The sequence below is a fragment of the Etheostoma spectabile genome, chromosome 13 (genome assembly GCF_008692095.1).
Source record: "Etheostoma spectabile isolate EspeVRDwgs_2016 chromosome 13, UIUC_Espe_1.0, whole genome shotgun sequence".
Lineage (NCBI taxonomy): Eukaryota > Metazoa > Chordata > Actinopteri > Perciformes > Percidae > Etheostoma > Etheostoma spectabile.
The window spans coordinates 12,151,857-12,176,671 of record NC_045745.1 but is presented as its reverse complement, the minus strand read 5'-3'; the positions used below and the strand labels follow the sequence as shown (position 1 = coordinate 12,176,671).

The following is a 24,815-nucleotide window of genomic DNA, read 5'->3' as shown; positions in this document are numbered from 1 at the left end:
GAATTTATAAAAAAAAAGATCAAATATTTTAATCTGGCAGATTTTACCAATCACCAATTTTCTTAAAACCAAGTTCTTGGCAGGTTAAATGTCACCAGCTCCTAAGAAGAAGCCAGTTGAGTAGCCGGAGCAGCGATGACTACCGGGCCGGACAGAGGGGACATTTACATTCACTCAGGTGAGAGATTCAGATCTCATTTTCAAAGGGAGACAGGGTATGGACATTTATGTACTGCCCCCATGTGTGTGCACATATGGGGGTGTGAGTCCACCTGGGTGTGCGCATTCTCCATTAATTTCATTATGCCTCAGAAAGACTTCAATAACTCTACTGATGACATGTGGATTCCGCTTTTCTGCTATTTCCCATCACCTCACACATACTCACACACTTTATGTACTGTACATGTTGTCACATCCCCTCTCGTGACTGCCTCTAATGAAACCCCAGACCTTTGGTCATCCACCTCCATTCATTTTTCGTCCCATTTTGTTCCCTCCGTTTCCCCCATATCTTTTCCCACTCAGCCTCCCCTGGCTGTACCACAGTGAGCGAGAGAAAAAGAAAGCGCTGAACACCGCTAGTAATTAGTGGTTTTAATAATGGGGCAAGGCCGAGGAAGGTTGCCAATAATCTGGCCTAATTGCTCAGATGTATGCCAAAGCGTTCGTTTAGGACAGGGTGGCAGATAATGGCCTTGGCAGGTGCTGCCAGGGATATGACCCTGGTGACGTGAGCTTTTAATGACCACTGGAGTGTGTGTACATGTGTGTGCATGTGCATGTGTGTCAGTTTTGCTGGAGAGACCGCTCTTAACCACCAGGGCCGAGTAAAAAAAACATATTACACCAATGCATCACATTTTATTGTTACAGAATTGCATCTGCAAATCCTCCTATCAATATTTAATAGTGGCTTCTTGCAAAAGGCTCATCGACTAAATTACATCTGCAGATGGCAAATGTTTCTGAGATTTAAAAGCAATTAGACTAAAGGTTTGAGGTTCTAAGAGTAGCTCATAGAGGCTGAAATATTGCCTAAAGCCCACAATATTAAAGTATTGATATAATCACTAAAATTCTGATGATTTTTGCCACTCCTAGACTGATACGATCACCTATTTAACAATGTTAAGTTTGCCCTACACTAGGGGAAACACAGTGGTCATTAAGATCTACAGGCGTTATCCTCTGGATGGCATGAATCCTTTCAGCTATCACCATGGCAATCTCCATGAGGTTTTGTAAACATATTTTTACATTTCTTATTCATAGGTAGAAATGGCAATGGCAATAGGTAAGGAGGTCACCATAAACGTTTGTGTAAATCCTGCGGTGACCAGGGATTTCCACAGTTTTATGAAATGTGGTGGTCACTAAAATTGTTCAAATTCAACTTTTGGAGGCAATAAATATCCACAACACATCTAATTGAAATTTGGCCAAGAGCTCAGATATGATGCTCTACTCGAGTTATCACAAAAAGAAAACTCTTTGCTTTTAAAAAGTTTTGTCCCAGTGTGCTACATCATAGTTGGGGTCCGCTTTGTTTACTTTTTTCTACTTTAAATGAAATCGCTTAGTCTTAATTTAACTCCTAAATCATGTAAAATTAATTTAATCATGTAAGACGTCTGACAAGAACCAGTTAAGCTGCTAATCTCCTGCCATTTCCCTCATTAATATACTAATTTATGTAGCAAGGTGATCCAAAATGTAATCAAGCATCTTGTATTAAATAGGGGGACGTGTAGTGTAAACACAGATGTCATAACTGTAGAGGTAGTATGCATCTCGGTTATGTACTAATTACTATTTGGTCATACTAATCTGTCTGTACACACTTTTGTAAAAAGTAAAATGGGATTTTATTATGAAAAACAAACTTGAGTTTGAGAAGAACTGCTACATGATACTATCTTTGCTCCCTCATGCACCATACTATTGATTATGTTGTGACAAAGTTCTTGACTTTGTTGCTATACGTCAGGATAAAGGCCTGACAACTGAGAAATATACTTATTTCTAATCACCCTAAGTTACTTAAATATTGCTCCTCAGTAGACTATTGACTCCTGTGGTGTCTTAGGGCTTTATCTTGCACCCGACTCAGCTTAGCACAGAGCCCGATGTAAGTCTCTTTGCTAGTTTAAGACCGACACGGTTGTCCCGTCCAGCGCCCGTGCCGTTTGAATATCAAATGCATCTGCGCCCATCTGTGTGCCAATGGGCGTGCTGGTCTTACAGGGAGGTGTGTTCAGGTGCATTCTTGGCGTATTGCTAACTTGAGGCAGAGGGAAGTGATCCTGCCATTGACCAAGAAAAACCTGCACGTGCACAACATGCTTGTTACACACACACACACACACACACACACACACACACACACACACACACACACACAACACACACACACACACACACACACACACACACACACACACACACACACACACACACACACACAACACACACACGGACGCCAAAGCAGCACACAACGTGCCTGGCTCTAAAAGGAATGGGCGATTGTACAACCCTTTTTCCACCATTAAACTACCAAAAGTGGATTTGTACACGCCCTAAACATAGAACGTTAAAATGTACAGTTTAAACCCTAGAGGATTTTCCCAAACTCTAAATGCATACAGTATATGCAGCCCGTGACACAGGATGACCCTGATGAAGGCCAAAACCTGAACCGTGTTGGTCTCACAATAAAGTTGTTGTTCATACTACAAGAGTTGCTGGAGGTTTCACCTTGACAAGACTTGTTATTCCCCTTTCCATGCACCTCGGAGGTAGGTGAAGTTGTGCCAGACATCTATTCTATGGTTGAAATGAATAAAAGAAGGCCTGTTCCTTCGTATTCCTGTTGATGTGTGTGAGTTCTATTGTGTAAAATGGATCGGTGTGAATGTGTATGATGTTTTTGTAAATTGCATATTCAAACAAATTGTCATGCTTTGTTCATTATGATGTAAACTGAAAGAAAATATTCATATGATACATATTTCATAAATATTAAATCAAGTGATTTTGTGGAAATCAATATTGTTTCATGGCATTCTTGATTGCATTATCTGGAGATAGGGTTATGTACATGACATGATGTATATTGTACATGATCCAGCAATAAAATTAAATGTGTATAAAATCGCTAGCGGCTGCATTGATTGCATTCTGCAACTAATTCTGCTTACATTATGTTCAATCTCTGTTGGATCGTATTGCTGTCATTTATCGTAGGCTTGGCTAGTGTGTCCTAAGGGCAGGATGGGCAGGAGACGTTCTGCAATAAAATATACAGTATAATAGATAAACACTTGTCCCAGTTGTCGCAAGTGAGTGTTAAATAGTGGCAAGCTGCTCATTCTGTTCACCATTTGCCAAAATGTATTACAATATTTTAAAGGTCAGACATTTTCTTGCAAACAGACTCCAGAAAACTGCTTAAACTGACAAAATATGTATGCTTCAATGTGCAGGGAAATAATGTAAAGAGTTGCTATAAAAAAAACAATACTCAGCGAGTCATTACTTTTCAATTTCCAGTCAGCAATAATCAGTCAACAGCCCACAGTACACCAGAAGCTGGAGAGAACACGTTAGAATAATAATTACTCCCAAAAAAGACAACTGTAGGTTTTTCTAAATACAGCAGCCATTTGTTTCCCTGGAAGCTAACAGAGTCAACAGAGATCAAGTCAAACTGAGACAATGAACGTGGGACAAAGACCGAAGCCCTAAGTCGCAAGTGACATTTACTTTTATCTCCATATGTCTCAAGCCAACAGACACCAGAACGCAACAGTACTTTACTGCATGAAGCCCGTCTCTCTAGGCACAGTCTGCCATCTCTCTTTGATCAAAATCACAGCGAATCACAGTGAAAGGGGGCAATCTTTTCAAACCTGATGGCAGAATTATACAACGATGTGCAAGGAAACGGCAATGCCGAGGGACTCAGCAGGAGTTCACAGCTGACTGGAATAATCCACACGCTGTTGACTGACACTCACCTAAAGGAGAGGAGAAAAGGAGAGGAGAAACTATTAAATAATGGATTTCAGCTGGAATATTTACAAGACAAGAATCACAAAGAAAGAATCATGGGAAGGTAATTACTGTTAAAGTTTGAGAGGCATGGTACAGAACAGCTCAGCTGGTTCATGTGAGGAAGGCAGACTTGCTTTCAGCATGTACACACCGCTTGCTTGCTTGACTCACATCGAACAGAAAGAAGGGGACTCGCTGACAAGTAAGGGTGCAATTAAAGCCGTGATCTTGCATTAACATTCAAGGTTACCACTTACACAGGTTTTACAATTTTTCCACTAGGGCAGGACACTGCAGTTGAGTTTACTTTTATAATGCACACATTTTCCCAATAAGTTTGCCTAACTAACCTGTTTACTGCCTTACTGATCATGAGACCACTTGTGTTTGTTGAGCCTAGATGTTGTTGTTGTGAAGACACCATATACCCAGATCTTAGAAATTACTCAAGTCATTATAATGCTATCAAAAACCAATAAAACTGAAAATCCAGAGCAAAGACATCAAGTTGCAATGAACCTTAGTGTTCCCCTAAGCATTAGGTTTCCTTCATCCGGTGATCAGAATTGAGTGTTTTTCACAAAATGGAAGTTTGGTCTTTAGCTTGGAAACTAAATTCATGAATCTTGTCAGTTTGTCCTAAGATGAATTTCTGGAGTTGTCATATTATGAAAAAAAAAACAAAACACTTTTCTCTGGGATTTGGGGTGTTGTTTTGTGTCTCTGGTGCTTCCACACACAAAAACAAATATCAATGCTGTTTTGAGTGAGCTAGCTAGCGCTAGCATGCTAGCTTGTGTTCAATGGCAAAACACGGCTACAACACACACTAGTTCACCATAATCTCCAAAAGAACTACTTCCATGTCCCTGTTCTGCAGGTATTCTACATATGGCCCCCGTCTAGAAGAAGTCTCCCAGCTAATCCTGCCTTGGACTGACCAAAGTCGGGGAAAGAGTTATCTAGCTACTGAGCATGTGCAACTCCCAACAAAGATAGTATAGAAGTGAGATGTCTCACTCTGTAGCTAAAACAGAGACCAAAACACACAGGGTGAAAAGAGGATCTGCCGCAATGAGCAGAACAAAATAAATATGGTGTTTTTAAACCTATTCTGGTACAACCTCTAATTACAATTATGAACCTGAAAATTAATATGGGATCTATAAGGGTCAAGAATTTAAAGCTTTTGTGCTTAACGTTTTGATATTAATGAATGTCTGTTACATTTAAGCCATTGCAAAATGAGTTGCCACAAAGCTAATTAAGACTATCAGCTCCACACAACTCGCTCTGTAATTCTCAGCATGGCTCCTATCAGAAGACTGTGTCATTTGGCGACTTTCGCATGCACAATCTTCAGTGAAGATAACTACCTCTTCTGAAGAGCCCATGTTTTTTTTTAATCGTCAGTGTCTTCCTTGGCTATTAGCAGCTGTGTAGTGGAGGGGTGGGGATCACGAAAGGCTTGTATCGTGTGGACGAACGGACAGTTTTGCTCTCATTACTTCAAGGGGCTGGCATGAAACTATGCACTATAGCTTTACTATAATTAAACTGAACAAAATTATAAATGCAACACTTTTTAACCCCCATTTTTCATGAGCTGATCTCAAAGATCTAAGACTTTTTCTATAATGAAAAAGGTTTATTTCTCTGAAATATTGTTTACAAAACTGTCTAAATCTGTGTTAGTGAGCACTACTCCTTTGCCAAAATAATCCTTCCACCTCACAGGTGTGGCATATCAAAATGCTGATTAGACAGCATGATTATGGCACAGGTGTGCCTTAGGCTGGCCACAACAAAAGGCCACTGTATTTATGTTGTGCTTAACAACTTTTTAGTCTAACTACTACTCAAAGCACTTTAACGTAATACAAAAAAACATTCACACACATTCATGCACCGGTGGCCGAGGCTGCCATTCAAGGTGCCATCCAACATATCAGAAACATTCACACACATTCACACAACGATGGCGCAGCATCTGAAGAAAATTCAGAATGCATTGTCTTGCCCAAGGACACTTTGATGTGGGACTGCATGGCCAGGGATAGAACCACTGACCTTCCAATTGGTAGGCCGACAATAATTGTACTTGGGAAACAGCTTCCTTTTAAGACTTTGTAAGCCTTTTTTTCCCCAGAGTGAAATAATGTTACAAAGCACAGTACACCAAAATTATAGTTTAACCAGAGGTGGCTGGCTTTGTCCCGCATTCGCACAAGGACATGAACGCACCGACATCTATGTTTTCAAAATCGCTATCTGCTTTCAACTGCTTTCAAATCCAACTAAAACCTAATGTTGACAAAAACAGAAGAAGACATGCTGTTTACTGTGATGGATTACTTATATCAAGTGATTTTTCTTCAATGCAAGTAGATTTTTATATGGTAATGAAGTGTGGTAGCATAAGAACATTCATCAATCTAAAAAACAATGTTCTGTATTTGAAAATTGGTTGTACTTAAGATGCTTAAAGTGAATCCAAACTTTTGACTTTTTGAGACATTTAGCCATTTTGATAGTAAACTTGACTTTGAATACTTAGCTGAAATCCTGATCAGTGGTGCGAGGCGAACTCGCTACATGGTCAATAGGAAAACAATAGCTCAGCCTGCACAGGAAGATTTTACACTTTTACTGAATGACTGAACGCTGACGATTACATTTATATCGCTCTGTGGGTGAAGGATGCAGAACAATAAAAATACGTCAGCTAGACTGATGATTTAGCTGGGGGTTGAAGTGATTCAAATCATCCCGCAGCCTGCAGAACTGGATCTGTTTCAGCCAAGTTTTTTAGTCATCTGTCTCACACAGGTCTGACTTAACAGATACTTTTCCATCTTAATCAATATAGCGCTCTACGCCAGCTCACGTCTTTGGCTTCACACTCTTAACTGTGACCAAAACCCTTTTTTAACGCTTCAGGTCTATTTCCTTCTATCCTACGATTGTGTGTTGGGCTGTAAGTGCACAGCAGTAGGCCTACTGTGGATGAACGTATATATTTTTAACTTCAGACATTTATTTCTTGTTTTGGTTAGACTATTTAGTGCTGAAACAATTAGAAAATATAAATCAATAATATAATTAATCATATAAAAAGTATGTATGTACCTTGCTCCACAGCGCTGTCGAGAGATCTGGCAATGCGAGACTAGTGTGACCGTAAAAACAGAATAGAGGCTGTGGTATTCACTTATGCTCAAAAAGTAGGAAACCTACAACTACCAGAATGCATGTATCTTGGAGTAGCACTCTTGGAATCTCTGCATCGTTATTGCAGCCGGGGAATAACTGTAACGGCACTGTAGCGCCACTTTCTACCTATATATGGATCAGTTGTGGCATCACAACCGTTCAAAAAGTCCTGACGGCTCGTTTAAAAGCACCATTTCTGAATACGGGCTGTTTGCATTTCTCTGTGGACTGAGCATTTCGATACTTTCACAGTAACTATAAAGTGCATCAACCTCTTTTATAAAAAAAAAAAAAAAAAAGATCTCGCATTTTACAATATGGGACCTCTACATTTTTTAAAGAAAATTCGAGTTCCAATTTCTTGCTGTTGAGAATATGCAGCTCTTCTGTTTCATGTCTCTGTAAATTCAAAATCTTGATGTTTTGGACTGTTTTGTAGAGACAACACAAGACATTTTAGGGTGTCATCTTGGGCTCTGAGAACGTGGCACAGATGTTTGCAAACATACAACTGTGTACTTCTCTTTTTGAGTCAGAAGCTCCTTCAATTACGGTGAAGTCAACAATCAAAAGGAGTTGCCGTGACTTCTGGTATTTTGGATTTATTATGACGTTTTTCAAGCAGACAGACCAGCTGTCTCACTATATTGTTGAGTCCATTTAAAGCAACACTAAAGAACGTCTCCGCTTCGGTTCCCATACAGGTTGGAAGCTTATATTTCCATTGCCGTTACCATTACCATTATTCTCATGTCTACTTCGAACGCCAGATCTGCTATCCAATCTGGTAAAACTGCACCAAAATAACGTATCTTAAAATAAGGTTTCCGAAATCGTTTCAGTGGTTCATCAACTCGTAACAGGGTGAACGGTACTTCGCATTCGCTTTGCGGCTCTTTTTCTCGGCTATCATCGCACGTTTGTCAGATCGAGTAATGGATCTGTAGTTCAAATGAGACAGAATGAGACATTATGACAGTGGTCACAGACAATTCCACTTCCAACCTGTAGGGGGACCGAAGCGGAAAGATTCTTTAGTGTTTGAATCCTGACAGGCCGGCCTGCTTTTGAACCCAAGGACACAAGCTATTAAAAGTGCAAAACATGGAGCAGCAGTATGTTTGCTCACTCAACCAGTTACCTTGAACGAGACTAGGCAACCTATCAACTGTCCGACATTGTGAACATTAACAGAAAACAGTAAAGAGAAGGACATGTGAGAAGATGATCAACATGTAGAGCGGCTGGCTCTCTAAACAAAGCAGCATTTTTCTCTGTTCAACAGAAACACTGAGCAGACGGTCTCTCTCTGTGCTCTCACATTTATCATTCTCCTCATACGATGTGTCACCACGAGAGTACACTTGACAGAGTTACACAGAACAAACGAAGAAGAGTGAAAAAAAGAAGAACCAAGATCTGAAAGTCAAACAAAAAACGGAGGAGTTAAGATGTGTTTTTCTTGACGGGGTCACATGTCAACCATTAAAAAAAAATAGCGTGAGAATGACATTTTATCAGAAGTGTGACACTGCTGGAAAAACAGATTTGAATTTCATTGTAGGTGACAGGTAAACAAATGTGGTGTGGTTACAGCTGGGAACAGGTGTGTGTCAAGCTTCAAGCTGGCTCCATTTATTCTCTAATTTGACACGGTACGCTAATAGTAAACCTTGTGGTTTATTTAGCTGCTGAAACACTCCTTTCCATGCAACACCCTGTTATAACTATCACAATTAAACAGCATCTGAAATGTTAATTCTAATGTACCTCCAGAAGAGTGTGAATCAGCTGATACCCGAGCCACACGCGATAAGGAAAATGGTTAGTGGTGAAATAAAGCAAACACTGTGGGGGGTTTTAACCAAATAGAAAATAACAATAACGTATACTTTATTAATCCCGCGAGGGGAAAACACTGTCTGACCTGTTACTATTTCCCAACTGCCTTAATTGAATGAAAACAAAAAGACACCCTCTATTCTTTGACAGCTCAAGGCTTTCTTGGAAACTTCTTGTGATTCATGTCTTTTGCCAGGCTGCTGATTTGCCATTGCCACTTGCAGGTTGTCTTTATTTAAAAAAAGGGGTTGGGGCAAGACAGACAGAGCAAGAGAGAGCTGTATTTCGAGGGGATTATATGACAGGATAAGGGAAGGATTCAAAATCTGATGAACACCTTCCAACTGACATCGCGCCTGCCTCTGCGTCCGCTGACTTCCTGAACGTGTGCTTTCCTAGACACACAAGCCAGAAATAGCACGTTTTGGCAAGACTCGGAGGAAGGACTTTGCAGGGAAACAAAGTGGGGCTAAATGTATTGCTGCAGAATAGTTGTAGCCTGTGTTGCATTTCTAGTGTTTTTGCTCTTTGTTGAAAAAAATCAAGCAAGGTTTTGAAAATAGTAAGACTCGGCAGGAACCACGCAATCATTTTAATAAAAAGGTGATTTAATTTTAAAGCAGTTAGATTTTCACCACAATTTTCAGTGATTCAGTACCTTGCAATTATGTTTTTAACCTAATATGGCACAGACTGGAAGAAGGCATCACTGACTGCTTTCAACCAATTACACTGTGAACATTCCTGTGCAGCTACCGTAAAAGTTTTGGCGTCACTCCTTTGGTGTTGTCTCTCATAATGCATTTACAGAATTCATTAGTTTCAATAATAATTTATAGTGCTTCAGGATCCTGCTTATGTTGCACCCAGTGGTGGCCTTGACCGTCCCAACTCCTTGGTACCAACTAGCTTTTTTACAGCTACTTCATATCAAGCTATTCTTATTTTATTTCAAGCCAAAAAAATGGAGGCTCGAGCTGGTTTTCATGGTGCACAAACCAAATCCACCCAGGCAATCACAGTCTGTTAACACAAAAACACCAGAACATATATCTAGGATAATCACAGACAATTTTTTCAGCCCGGGTCTACAAACAATCATACCGTAAGAGGAACAACGCCATGAAGCATTAAGCCGTTCCGATTTCTCAAGAAGAAAAAAAGACATCTTCATAGTTGTTGATTGACCACTGAACTCCCCTAAAAGCTGTTTCTTGCGTTCAGCGAGGCCATCGTGGTGTGGACGGCGATATGATGCAAACGTGGCCTGGGCAATTTTGTAACAATGCGGACGCGGTCGCATAGACTCCTTGTCAATGATTGGCTACAGGAGGGATGAAATACGTTCTTTGAGCCGCTCTGACCGCAATCAGTGTGAAAGACCATACGGTGTGCGGCAACCATGTGTGCCGTCCGCAGCACCCCGACCGCCCTGAACGCAAGAAGCATGAATTTAACATGTCAACATATATGAGAAGATAATGGCATATGCAAAAATAAATCCTACACCTCTCCTCTAAATGGAATAATTTGAGTGATTTTCATCCCCTTGTAAGCTATCAAGTATGCCTTGCAGTTCCCAACAGAGGTCCTCAGGTCCATGAAGGTGCATAACTTAATTAAAAAAAAATGAAAAAAGGATCCAAAAGGGGATGGTTGAACTTGATCCGAATAGCATGCATTCCATGTTCAGAGTCATGCGTGCATACTAATGAAGATATTAATTAGCTGTCTTGAAGGATCCTTAAATCCATGTTGGCAGCATGCCTGTGATCCCTCACAGCACATGAGATGTTGGCGTGTGGATGAAAAGTGTTGAGTGCTACATCCATTTAGGATTAAGATGGCTTCCTCCTGCATGTGTTCTTGCCTGAGATCAAAACTAATTTTTATCCTGCTATGCATTCCTGAGTTTTTCATCTGCAGATCATCTCTTTCTAAGCTCACATCGATGCATCGTTTGTCATATCCAAACCTATATATACAGTATGTATATGTAGAAACATTTTTATCTCTGTCAAAGAAGTTATGCTTTTGGTTCGGTTTGTCCATTTGTTTGTTTGTCTGTCAGCAGGATCACAGACATTTGGTGGAAGGGTGTATCATGGGTCAAGGACAACCATCTCACTGCATTAACCCTGTGAAATAGGGCATGCCTTGGCAGAGGTCTGCACTCTGGAGTGTCCTTGTTTGTTAGTGTGGTCATGAAGTTAAACTTCAACACGTATTGTCTTAAATATGAATTCAATCATATAGCCCATGTGGTTTGTGCCAATGAAAATATAACAAATATGTGTATGCATGTATCTTGTACACACAAGATATTTTCTTCAGGCAATGAGAAAATAAAAATACAACTAACAACTATGTGTTGTTGGTAAATTTACAATGTGCAACTTTATGTTAATATCAAAATCCTGATACCCACTGATATGGACTCCAAATAATCTCGTAAAACCTACAGTGTAAGTTGTGTCTATGTGGAATCGCGCTGCAAGAGGAAAATAGTGAAGACCTTTCATGTAAGGCGAAGCTTTTGGGGGTAAAAAGGACTGTGAAGGTAATTTGGAATGAAAAAAACAAGTGAAATGACAGTGCAGCAAAGTGCACTCTAAAGGCAAGTGTCTCACAATCTGACCCAGATTTAATTTTTTTTCCTGACACTGTCACTGGCCTGTGGCTTTCAAAAACAAAAAAAAATGTAATTCAGTTGCCATTTTAAAGCACATAAGGTTAAGCAGTTACTCAGTTACTTTCCATTTTTAAAACTTTTACTCTTCAGTTTGAACAGAAATGCCCTGCAGTCAGTCTGCCCCATATGTTGATAGGGGGCAACTTAATGTTGACGTATTGTCAGACAAAGTCAGTGTCAAACGCGTCCCAATGTTTTATGTTAACTTCAGGCAAGTTTCATGCTGAATCGTATTCCTACTTTTTTTCTCTTCTGACAATTACTTGCTTTCATATTGTCATCGGTACAGCTGTACGTAGCTAATTGTTTTTCAGCACTGCTGCTGTTAAATAAAGAGGCACAGGGCCAACATCATTACCAACAGTTGAACCCAAAACCTGATTAAAAAACATCCTTTCAACAGAAACATCCACACAGTGATGGAACCTGCTTTCATCCAATTTCCTTCTTTTTGTTTTGTTGTTGATTTTTTGCCAGCTCTGATATTTCCCACCTGGAGTCATGAATTGCTAATATCCGTCGACATAAGCTAGTTAACATAGCATGAAATCCACTAATGTCAGCAGTCCAAAGTAATAAAAAAAAAATGAATCTGCAAGTCATTGCAATAATACAACTGTATTTAGTTTAAGAAAAAAGGTAAATCGTGAGTTGTTTCGAGGTTGATTTCTTTTAATAAAAACTCAACAAGTTAAATGTGTACTCAGTGAAGTCAAAGCAACCTGATGTCATTATTGGAATTCTCCCAATATCACCTGAAGACAACACAAAAGCAGCTGCCAACAAAGTCAAGTGACATGTCTTGATAGCAGTGGATGAAGTGCCATGAAATCTGGAGAGATATTGATGGTTTCCAGAGGATATACAGTATATTGTAATGAATGGGGTGACCAATTACTTTTCATCATGGAACAAAAGAAAGTATTTTGGTTTTGAGTTAAATTTCTCAACAAACTGTTTGATGAATTGTCATGCAACCAGACTTTAATTTCTCCTTCCAGGATAAAATGTAATAACATTCAGCACCATAATCTGTTGATTTCCGACATTTATGAAATTTCCATTAGCATAACCATTAGCATTAACTGAACATTGTGTTCAGCTAACATGCCAACCTAAGATGGTGACCATGGCAAACATTACACCTACAGTATGCTAATATTATCACTGGGAGCATGTTAGCATGCTGGCGGTAGCATTTAGCTCAAAGCATCACTGTGCCTAAGCCTCACAAAGCTGCCAGCATGACTGAAGATTCCTTCATTATGTAGACAATGCCAAAACATGCATCGCCTGGTGAGCGATAGCTCTGGAGATTGGCTCTTCAGGTGAGAAATCAAGTTTAAGCAGTGGCTGTCAACACATGGTTTTAAATGAATGCAGAAGTGGAAGAAGTAGTAAAAGTAGTAATAACACAGTGTACAAAGTGTTAAACGGTAACTACAATTTTTTCTACCTGAACCCCTATTTTCCTATGTTTTTGTGTGTAAGCGAATGATGGGAACAACAATCTTTAACAATGGTGCAGTGTTAAGCAAGATTGCTGCAGTTTGCAGCCACGAAACAAGCTACACTGTAAGAAAATAGGGCAATTGGGCAGCGTTTGTTCATTTTGACACAGACAGGCTCAGATTAATATTCTAAGTGTCTGACAACATTACGGAAAAGATTTCTAAGGCGGTTGACCATTCTGTTAATGAGTAGGATCCTTTAAACATTAAAAAAAATCCGCAAAATTGCGGTAGCTAAACCCACCAGACTCCATGTGAATAAACAAGAATTTCAATTTCAACTTAATTTAAATAACAGAAACAAAAAAACTATGAAAAGATTTTTGGGTCAGCTTTCCACTTTTCCAACCATCACAATTCTAATTTTGTTTGAAATAAACACATATTTTACGGATTTCCATGTGAAAATATGTTTGCTCTATACAGACTAAAAGTATTGCTTTCTCAAACGGAGTCTGGTGGGTTTAGCGCTAGCGGCCTCAGAGCTGTTTCTGGTTGAACAGAAAGGACTCAAAGAGGCTTTAAAGGTATTTCTCTGAATGGATCCTTTCCATAATGTCAGACACTTTGAATGTTCATCTGAGCGTGTCTGTGGCAAAAAGTGGACCAAACTGATGCTGAACATTTGCCCCATAGGGTTACATAGCAGCCCGGTCTGTTGCTGCCGGTTACAGCGTGCACGCTCAATACTAAAACCCTTAAAGATTGTCATCAGTCACTTATACACAAAACATAACAACTTAGGGTCCAGGTTGAAAAAATAACTGTAGTTAACCTTTAAAGCACTGTAGAGCTGCGGCAGCTTTCAGCTTTAGACTTTTCGGTTTGTTTGTTAATTCAGGAAATTCATCCCATGATTCAGATTATTAGGAATAAAGCTAACAAAATAATTGTCCCTGTTTGAATTGTAAATTACCTGTAGCTACTTGCTGCCAGCTATCCAGCTACCTTAGGATACATTTAGAGGTACTAAAATTGGATACAAAGCAAATACAACAACAAGAGGTTCATGGTGCAAATGATGAACACTGACTAAAGCCTGAGCGTGCATGGATGCTGCCCTACTTCACTGCAGGTGACTGTGCACGTCTCACACACACACGCTGTCCACGTGAACAGTTGTTCCCTTCCTCCTGCCTCAGGAGCAAGGGCTCCTTGTCTGACCTTAAAGCTGGAATGCCGCAGCTAGTTTGCATCAGATAACTTATGGAGCACACTGCTTTATGGCTCCAACGGAGTAAGAGTCCATTGTGGAGGGGGGAGGCAGATATGAAGATCATTAAGAGATGAAATATTGTACACTACAATACAAGCTCCCTGTGTACTGCATCATTACAGGTGCATTATCAAGATATGACTTTTCACATTGTAAGGTTTTCCGTGACAAACGGCATTAATATTATTATTATTATTATTATATTCAAGTGTTGGGAGTGAATGCTTGAACATGTACATGAAGTTAGACCTTGAAACCTACGAGGTGACTGATTTTTTTTTCATGTTAAGTCAAACTTTATCTGCATAACAACTCTAAAGCAACCACAGTTGATCATGCAGTGCTGAAGAGGCACACACATTCAAAACAAATGAATACAAAACCAAAGGAATACTTATACAGAAGAAAACTACATGCATGATAACAGTAAAAGAATTGCAGCACAACAAAAGATAAAGTCAAAATGTAGCTCAAATCAGAGATGGATCTCTTAAGCTTTTATTACTTGGTAATATAACATTACGTTTGCTGTGATTTCATCAAGGGGCTCGTTCTCAGAACTAATTTGCCAGGTTGCTCATTATCTTCACATCAAGTGTACTTTGCTGTAGCCAGAGATGTAGGACCTTTTGATGAATGTAACTATGTAATACAAAATGTAAACAAGGCAGTTGTTGTTCGTCTTGGTTTCAAGGTTGGATTAGCAACCCCATTTACTCCTAGTATTACATGTGATCTGTATCTGCATCCGTTATCTCAAGAGTAACACCTTTGCATTTTCACATGGCAAGCATTCTCGTTTTATGCATTCTGAATCCCCACATTGGGATCACATCCGATCACACTAGCTCCAGATATGGTTTGGCTGACCCACCTGATCCCAACAGTTCAGCATGTACGTACAGGAGCTTTTTTCCCATTCCAGATACGAGATCCTGACACAGATCACATGGCGATACCTGGTAGAAATTGGGTCACCATATTATAGGTTGAGGAATGGAGCTTTCTATACAGTGCTATTTTCTCAGGGCCTCTGCATGCTTTAGCACCCTGGATTCTGTCACCTTGCCTATGTGAGTTGTATAATGTCACTCCACCCACCTCCCACCCACACACCACCACAACATCAAACTCGTATCCCATTTGTTGGAAGATATGGCAGACAATGTCAGCCCCCCCGAGCCTCTGACCTGGCTGACAGCTTTTGTGTTCAGGATCAAGTATGAGGCTGACGAGTGTGTCTGCAGGGCTAACTATGATATAGCACCGCGCTGTCAAAACGTATTGAGGACCAAATTTCTGCATGCTGGCCCGCAAGGGTAATTGGCTGTCGCCTGGTAGGTGTGCTGTTTAAATAAAATGAGCCTCATTTATCAAACTGTTTTCTACAATATTTTAACACATAGCACTGTTAAGACATGTACACTACACATTTAGCAGTATCTAGGGACACATTAAGCATGCATGCATGCTTGATGTGTTAATCTTCTGTTTCAGTATTTGGAAGTATACTGTCTGCTAATAATATAATATGATCTAATTGAAATTTAATGTAATTTAAATCCCATGTGTCATGTGTTTGAGCACTATGTATGACAAAATTTACATGGAACTTTGTCTTGTATACTCTTAAGCATATCTATGCCATAATTATAATGAAACTGATTGTTGAAATGGACTCATTTTAATTTTCAAATTAGCAGAAGTTGAAACCCTAACCTAAAAATTAAATTGCGAAGGGCTTTTGCATTTGAATTTAAAGAGAGAGAGAGAGAGAGAGAGAAAGAGAGAGAGAGAGAAGAGAAGAAATTGGAAATTGCTTTTTTAATGTCATTTTAATACTGGTCAAGAGGCCTCGGGGAGATTCAGGACATGGTGAAATTTTCACTTTCATAATTTCCATCATAAATTTTTTTATATGAACTGTAATATTAGCACATGCGATCTGCTGTCTGTCACTGTCAAGTGTTGATGATGTGAAATGTTACAGGCTGACAGTGCATCAATAAACAAGCGTGACCAATGTTTTCCATTCAAACTTCCAGCACATTCTTTCATCATCCCCCTCTTTCCAATACATTCTGGGAGGGAATACATGCATTCAGCCTGGTCTCACTTCACAGGCCCATTTTCAATGCACATTGAGCTGCATGTCTGAATGCCAATGGCCAGCGGGCTGACAACTGCATTCCAGGCGTCAGATGCCCAAACCGGTGACCTGTCCCAAACTCGCAGGTCTTCCATCCAATCTACCTGTCACTTGTGCCAATGACAAGACACGCAGAAATGGATACCGAAACGCCGCTGCATATTGACAGTGGCAGCTGCAATTCACGGGCAAGGGAAGGCTTATCTCCAACGAGCAGCTTCAATTTCCTCTACGTGAGAGAAAGGGAGACAGCCAGAGACTGAGCAGGAGACAACATGTCCAGACAGAAGTCTATATTCTGTTCTCACCCTCAGCAAGAGTATAATATTTGGTAACTCTAAATGTCGTCTCTGGAAGCAAGACACTTTAGTTGTCAAAGAAAAAGGCCAACGCAGGCAAGGATCAAACTTTTATTTTGGAAGGTTTACATGTGGACCTTCCAACATTTTACTCACCAACCTCACAGTGTACAGATAGAGCTTTCCAGCAAAGTGCACCAGCCTCAGACAGTTGTAAACAAATCAACAGATTATTAGTTCACTAGTTTACTAGTCCTCCAAACTAAATGACAAAATAGTGCTTCACTGCTTTCAAAACAACCCATTCTGATCTGATCTGCTTATTAAGCTCAGAAGTACGGCGATGTTTGGCCGTGCCTTTTAAAAACTGTTATGTAAAGATTTTGATCAGCATTTTCTGATCTTTAACCTCCATGGTTCCAGAAATTAGGTATATTGCTTGAAGTCAGGGAACATACTTTAGGTCCCATGGCATGACAATGTCGGTTTATGAGTTTTTTGTTTTTTTTTAATTAATATGCATTTCCCCAGACTGCCTTTGGTCTTCCAGTGGCTAGAAATGGTGATAGGTCTAAACCGAGCCCTGGGTATCCTGCTCTGCCTTTGAGAAAATTAAAACTCAGATGAGCCAATCTGGAATCTTGCTCCTTATGAGGTCATAAGGGGCAAGGTTATCTCCCGTTTCTGTGCTTTGCCCACCCAGAGAATTTGGCCCACCCATGAGAGAGAGACATCATGGTTTCAAACAAGCAAAGTGGCCGTTGTCAAGGCCACACCCCCAGCCTCCACCCCCCCCCCCCCCCCCTCCTCAAAAGCTACACTCTCAGAAATGGCACATGCTAAGGAAAGCCCATTGTGGGCCCGGTTCTAGTGGCTGTAATTCTGTACCAAGGCTTAATTTTGGAAAAAGACTTCAAATATGATGTAAGGGGACCACTAAGGTCTATATAAAAGCATCCAAAGAGCATGGGACCTTTAAGAAGAACTACTTAATTAAGGTTGGAAAAACCGCGTGGTCATGGTCGTAAGAACCAAACGTTAACCAAATCATCCATCTTCCACCACACCTCCTCCCTAAGATTTGTGGCTGTATAAAAACATCAGGTAATTCCAACTTTGCTCTAGACTTTGGATTCCTTCAAACAACCTTGTCGTATGGCAGCTCATGCCCTTTTGGATTCCATTGTAAAGCTGGGACTTCATCAATGACATTGATGAGTAGAAGGTTATGGAAAACAGATGATATGAATAATGGCCAAATTGCAAAAACAAGACTCAGGTTGTGAAAACATGAAGAAAAATCCTTTAAGAAGGATTAATACCGTAAAAAAAGAAAATCCTCTCCAAAGCCTAATGTGAATGAGATTAAATGTCTAGATGAATGTGGGTCATAGTTCCAGATGGAGGGTGTCCTCAGCAAACAACATCATAGGTTATTTTTTCGAATACCAGTTTTTTTTCTGACTATACCCTTGTTGGCGCCGGAAATTCCGCTGGACGTCCCTCTTTCCGACCAGATGTCCGTTACCTTCCGCTTTCTTTGTGTTAGGATTTTAAACGCGGGTGGATTTCTGAGGACTATGGTTACCTGGTCCTCAGATCTCTGCAGGGTAAACCCAGACAGCTAGCTGGACTATCTGTCTAATCTGAGTTTTCTGTTGCACGACTAAAACAATTTTTGAATTTACACATGTTCCACCAAAAACAAGTCCCTTCCCATGGCTCTTTTGCAGCGACTCCTCGGGTGTGCTGTGTCCGGTGCTGTGATTAGTTTAAAGAAATGTCAATAAACCAGAGCAATGTTTTTCTCCCATTACCAGAACGCTGTGTGGTCTCGCCAGACGCTCTTCCGCAGCGCTGTGGAGGAAGGTCTGGCAAAGCGAGACTAATGTTTTCCTGACTAGCGACTTCTTGCAGTGATCCTTATAATGGCCTCGCTATCTCAGTATCAAAAGGTGCAATAATTGTGATAAAGCTGCAAAACCTCTTATGGAGGAGATCAGATGGATGGTTGGGAGTTCATAGTGTGTGACTTTACCACCAAATCCAGTTTGTACAAGTTTCTGTTTTACCTCCAATGGAAGTGGTTTACATAATCTGCCTGTAAAATCCGCGTTTTTACAACCCGTCTGATCATGTGACTTCTTGTCAGTCCAACAGGATTTTTTGCCTAATAATAGAAGTAGTGTGTTACAGTCTTTTCAATAACAATAACAATAGAACTGATGGTCGGAGATAGAAAAAAAAAAAAAAATCTAAGCTTTGTTAAACTGTAGTTTTTCTTTAAAAATGCAGCGCATCCGAGACCCATGGATGAAAATCTTAAACAGCGGGACCTGTGGAGAAAAAGCTATGCTGACTCTGAGACGCTTGAGTGGAGGCTTCCACTTTTAACTTAAAACTTAAGATATGAAATGTCTGTACCACAGTTCTTTTCAGCATCGACCAAAGGACAACAGCTACAATGCAGAGAGGGAGCTGGAAAACAATCTACCATTCGTCAGCTGATAATTACTTTGAGGCACACAGTGACAGTATAGACAAAAGAGGGACAGTGGATGAAAAATAAATAAATAAATAAATAAAAATCATCCTCACTGATTTCACACAGTGGGTGGCTAATCCACACTGTTCAATACTGCCATGTTGAAATGGCAACCCTGATTGATGTGCTAGATCCTCGTATTTTTCACTCCCACTGACAAATGCTGCACAATTCCACTGCATTAGTGAGCTTCTTGTCATCCCCGCAAAATAATACACCCTGGACCATGGTATTGGTTTATGATTTATTTATTTATTAATATTTCTTAAGCTGGTGGCATAGATAAAAAAATGAGCATGGCATCCAGTAAATATTGTTGAATTAAAGCCTGCATGGAAGACACGACTCCTCTTACATCTTCCTTTGTATAATGCAGCGAGGTGGGGTTCTTTGTTTTGTTTTGTTCTCCCAAGATAATCATATTATCTGCTGTGGGTTGCATGCACTTGCCAAGGTTGTGCTCTCAGCTAAATCCACAATTGATCTTTCCTCTTTTCTGCCCTCCATTCATTTCTCCATCAGTCTCTCTCTCTCTCTCTCTTTCTCTCCACAAGCCCATCCCATCCCAGGCAATCACTCAGGCCTGCAGAGATGGGAGGAAAAAGGAGGGAAGGGAGGTGCATATTTAATCAACTGAGTTAGCTCTGCTGGTGCTGAACAACAACTCCTATTAGAAGAGGGATTTAAGCAAGTGATCAGCATGGGTCGACTCTCAGTTTGGGCCATTGATCACACACCCCAGACTGCAGTGCTCTACTCCTCTAATGAGGCCGATCGACATATTTAGAAACTTTTAGGTGAGGGTGGATATGTGGGCTTGAGCTAATTAAGGGGGGGGAATAGAAAATGTCCTCCTTTTTTAAGATTACATGTTCTAAACTTTACCCTACTTTTCCTCTCATGTCACGGAAGCTACCTCTGGCTTCAGGGACAAATAGTTTCAGCCAAATGAGTTCTGCTTTGGACCAATTTAGCAAGCAAGTTATCAGTAAGTCAGGAGGTTAATTGTATGTATTGGATGAAAAAAAGTGTTGCCAAAGAACGTCATGCAAGTAACATTTTATCTAGCGACCTAGCAGCCTGTGAGGTGTCTGCCAGACTGGTACAGAATTTGGATCTTTTACACCATTTTCTCAACTCAGGATGATGCTAAATGAGCACCACACTACAAAAATATGTCAGTCCACTGTTGTGACAGGACAGAGAAGACAAAGAAAAAAGACAACAGCGATTGGCTCCCATGTTAATTGTCTCCTCAAAGCAGGATGGCACATATTTTAGCGCAGTGTCAAATGCACTCGTCACTGTTTTTTCTAACCCAATCAGGCCTCAGATGTCTTCCCGTCTGCCAAGATCAAATGACACAATATCACTTTGAGACAAGAACAGAGCCACAACCCCTGCTTGTATATCAAATATGGAAGTGGGATAAAAGCATGCACGGCTTTCATCTTGAAAGAAACTTGTTGAAGGGGAGCACCACTGTTAGCAGAAAGTCTACAGCTGTCAGACAGCTACTCCCATCTTTCCTGCCCATGTGTTACAAAATGACAAAAGCTTCAGACCTTAAGCCAAGGCAAATTGTTTTGTTGCAGTGCAACACAGTGACTAGGCGCAACTAAAGTCTTTATCTGTCAGGATGGAGCAAAGCACAGCTTGGCAGGCTGGTCAGTCATGTGAACTTCCCCTTTGTAACAGTAACAACTCAGCCTGGCTCAAACAATCCAGTGGACCGGGCATTATATACCCCGTTTAAAGGATAACAGCATTGCAGCTTAGGTGCTTTGTGTCATTAATGTCTTTGAAGTAATCTGTAATGTACTTGCCACAGTCAGAAGAAAACATTGTCTAGTCTACTGCAGGTTTGTTTTCAAGTAATTTACGGGGTGCCACTGTTTAAAAAAAATCCAAGTCCAACAGTCCGTCACAACTTCTGACACGTTGGTCCAGAGCAAGTCATCTCTACAACTAGACTACAACAACAAGTTGCCATGCCATTTGGTATAAATATTCGGGGTACCCAATGGACAACCCCTAATGATGAACTCCTGACATTGCATTCAGCTCCATCTTTAGGATAAATTTGTCAAGTGTTTTTCTGACAGCCGACCAATGACAAGCGGAATAGAAAGACCTGTCGTTTTCACAACAACAACAACAAAAATGAAGTTGGAGCACAGCAAGTTATACCATGTGAGCAGGTGCTCCCTGTACAGGGAACTCTTAGCAGCGCCTCTCTGTGTCTCTCTCTCTCTCTCTCTCTCTCTCTCTCTCTCTCTCTCTCTGTGTGTTTTATTTAATGTTAGCACCGCTCCACATAGCGCTCTAGCTAGGATACTGTAACAGTAGCTGTTATGGCAACAAACAATGCTCTAGGCTGCTTTTTTGGAATAAAAACACTGCCAGCTTTTTTCCCCCCCCACTATAAAAACTCCCTAGTCAACTTTTTCTTGTCAAAATAGACGCCAAGTGAGAACATAGCCTTAGTGACTCTCTTAAATTTGGTGATTCCATTACTTATTCTGTGGTGACATCATAAGGTCATGCTATACATTTTTAACCCCATTACTGGTGAAGCATTGCAATAGGGGCCTCTTCCATTGCGTTTCACTTTTACTTGTGGCTGCTGGCAGAGATGAAGGCAGACTGGGTAATCCAGCTACAGATACATAATTATCATTTTAGACTCTGCTCCAACTGAATGAACAACTTTGGATGCATTCTAAAGTCATGTTCTAAAAAAAAGAAAAAAAGAAAATCACCATAGTAGTCTCATTTAAAATTAATTATTCTGTTGGTCAGTGCAGCTGCTCGAAGCAAGACACACTGCAAATGAAGGTCTCTCCTGCTTTGAGTAACCCTCTCACAGTGTGACTGATTTCAGTGAAACACGTCTTACATGAATTAAAACAGAACAAATGCAGTGCTACCATTTTCAATGCAATTTCAAAGGCAGTCTTCGACCACTGTCTCATGTTTAAAATGTGTTGTTTCAAAGGCTCCCGGCTGTTGCTAACGTTTCATATAAATAATAGTTTTCATGTATTATTAATTCATGAGGGGGAGGGGGGGGGAGGGGCAGAGCGGTGTGCAAAAAACACATCATTATTTAACTACGTGCAAAGACCATAAGGGATGTCTCTTGTTTTCCAAGTGCAGTAAGACCCTGGGGGATTACCCAATCCACGTCATTTCCCCCAACCCTCAAACCTCTTGCTTTCCTGATCACATAGAGGATTACATGGCCTTGCAAGAACACATTTAAGCATTAACTCCCCACAAAGCACAAAACTCTCAAGGCCAAATTAAACATCTGCCTCTTTCTCTTTGAAGTAACAAAGTTCTGGGCTGCAACACATTTTGAAAAGGATAAAGCCGTGGTTTCTTTTAAAATAACCAAGAATCTGTTTTACCAAGTTTAGACCTGTGTTTACTCACACACATGACTGGACCTTAAGGTGTGTATTGTGACAGGAAGGTAATGCTGTATGATAAGTATGCAATGTCCTCGGTGATAATGTAACACTAGGTGTACAGACACTGGGACTTTGTAGCAGTGTTAATCATCAAGGGACATCCTGTGAGACTATACAAGCTCTGCACTAAATTACACTACATGAATGGAAGGAAGGAAAAAGTAAATACATATGAAGTCAACCTTGCGAAGGGTTCAAGCAGACAACTCATGCGTCAAGCTACCACAACCAACATGACACAATCTGCACACTTGTCCCCACATCCTGAGCCCCACTTTACAAAGACGTCTATTCAAGCTGTCATGTCCTGCTCATTATCTTACTGCCAATGTTGCTCGCATTAAGTTGGTTTCCATCCACTGATTTTTTATGCACATTTTAAATTGTGCACATAATAAATGAAATGAAAATGAAAGCTTTTACACTTGGCTAAGGTGGAAGAGGTGGCATATTAATGGAGAGCAGACATAAGGGTGTCGGAAAGAGACTTCTTTAAAAATTGGGAGACTGCTTTTGCTTCTTCTTCTTGCTGGCATATCAGTGAAGACAAGATATTATCATCAAGGGTGATAGAAGTGGGAGAAAATACAAGAAGGTCCCCACCTGTTTTTCAACTTCTTGTACTTGTTTTATCATCTGAGTTTAAATTACGCACCGTTATTTTTGTTTTCTCCTTTTCTCCCCAGGTGCATCTGCACTGCTGTCCTTGTTATTGCCAAGTCCACTGTTGGCTAAAGGACGAAGTGGACAGATATGAGAGTGCTACCTCTGTGGCACATGGTATCACACCGTGTTGCCAGGCTACTTTATGGCTGCCAGCAAGGGATTTAACTGGAGGGTGTAACACATAGGAGGTTCTCCCTTTTTTCCTGTGTGGATCCCACTCCTCCCATCATCAGAACCTAACCTCTCACTGGCTTACACACACAGTTTTGTACGTTGGATGGCAGCTACTGGGAAATAAATCCCCTATGTCTGTGCTGGTTGTCTTAATGGTTGAGAATTGTGACTCTAAACATCATGTGCACCAATAACAATAAAAACAGCAACAGACACAAACATCACAGTATGTATGAACTGAAGGTAACTAAAGATAAGATATAGGGCCCTATCTTGCACCAGCGCAAAGCCCGACGCAAGTCTCTTTACTAGTTTAAGACTGACGCAGTTGTCAATTTCCCGTCCAGCGGCTACGTCGTTTAAATAGCAAATGCACCCACGTCCATCCAACAGGGAGGTGTGTTCAGGTGCATTCTTGTCGTATTGCTATCTTGAAGCAGCAGGAAGTGATCATACCATTGACCGAAACAAAACCTGGTCTAAAGTGAATAGTGCAGCATTTAACAACGCTTTAGTTAAATGCACCTAGGCTTGTGCACAACGCGCACATACTATGCTGGTTACACACACAAACACACAGGCGCGCGCACACACACACACACGCAGAAGATTAAAAATAAGAATATTACGATGCAAATCCACCATCATAATAGCAATGCACAAAGGTACATACAAGCCTGAATTTTAAAGGGAATGGGAGATGACACTCTGGTTTATTGCATGTTACGCCCAAAACACACCTATGAATGAATGAAAACAAAGTACAGTACAACGCTTATGAACCATGCGCACCATAAACCCTTTTTTCCATAAAAATAGCGAAAGTGGATTTAGATAGGCCCTAAACGCATTCCAATTTGTTGTAAAACCATTTTGGGAAAAATATGGTTATTATCATAAATGTCTGTTGTATTGTCTTTAAATAATATGCAAACAGAAATGTGAAACTACTTCTTGAAATATCCGCCCAGCAACG

At 40.5% G+C, this 24,815-nt stretch overlaps 1 protein-coding gene and 2 long non-coding RNA genes across 3 annotated transcripts in view; 1 reads left to right on the top strand and 2 right to left on the bottom strand.

Moving 5' to 3' along the window:
- LOC116700210 (cell adhesion molecule 1-like) overlaps positions 1-24,815 on the bottom strand; it is a 393,444-nt gene that overhangs the window by 190,321 nt on the left and 178,308 nt on the right.
- LOC116700217 (uncharacterized) lies at positions 2,170-24,344 on the bottom strand. Its single transcript, XR_004334601.1, has 2 exons — positions 24,314-24,344; positions 2,170-2,327 (listed from the first exon to the last, which is right to left on the bottom strand). It is a non-coding gene; the product is annotated as an uncharacterized LOC116700217 (long non-coding RNA).
- On the top strand, positions 2,175-24,292 carry LOC116700212 (uncharacterized). Its single transcript, XR_004334598.1, has 2 exons — positions 2,175-2,251; positions 24,237-24,292. It is a non-coding gene; the product is annotated as an uncharacterized LOC116700212 (long non-coding RNA).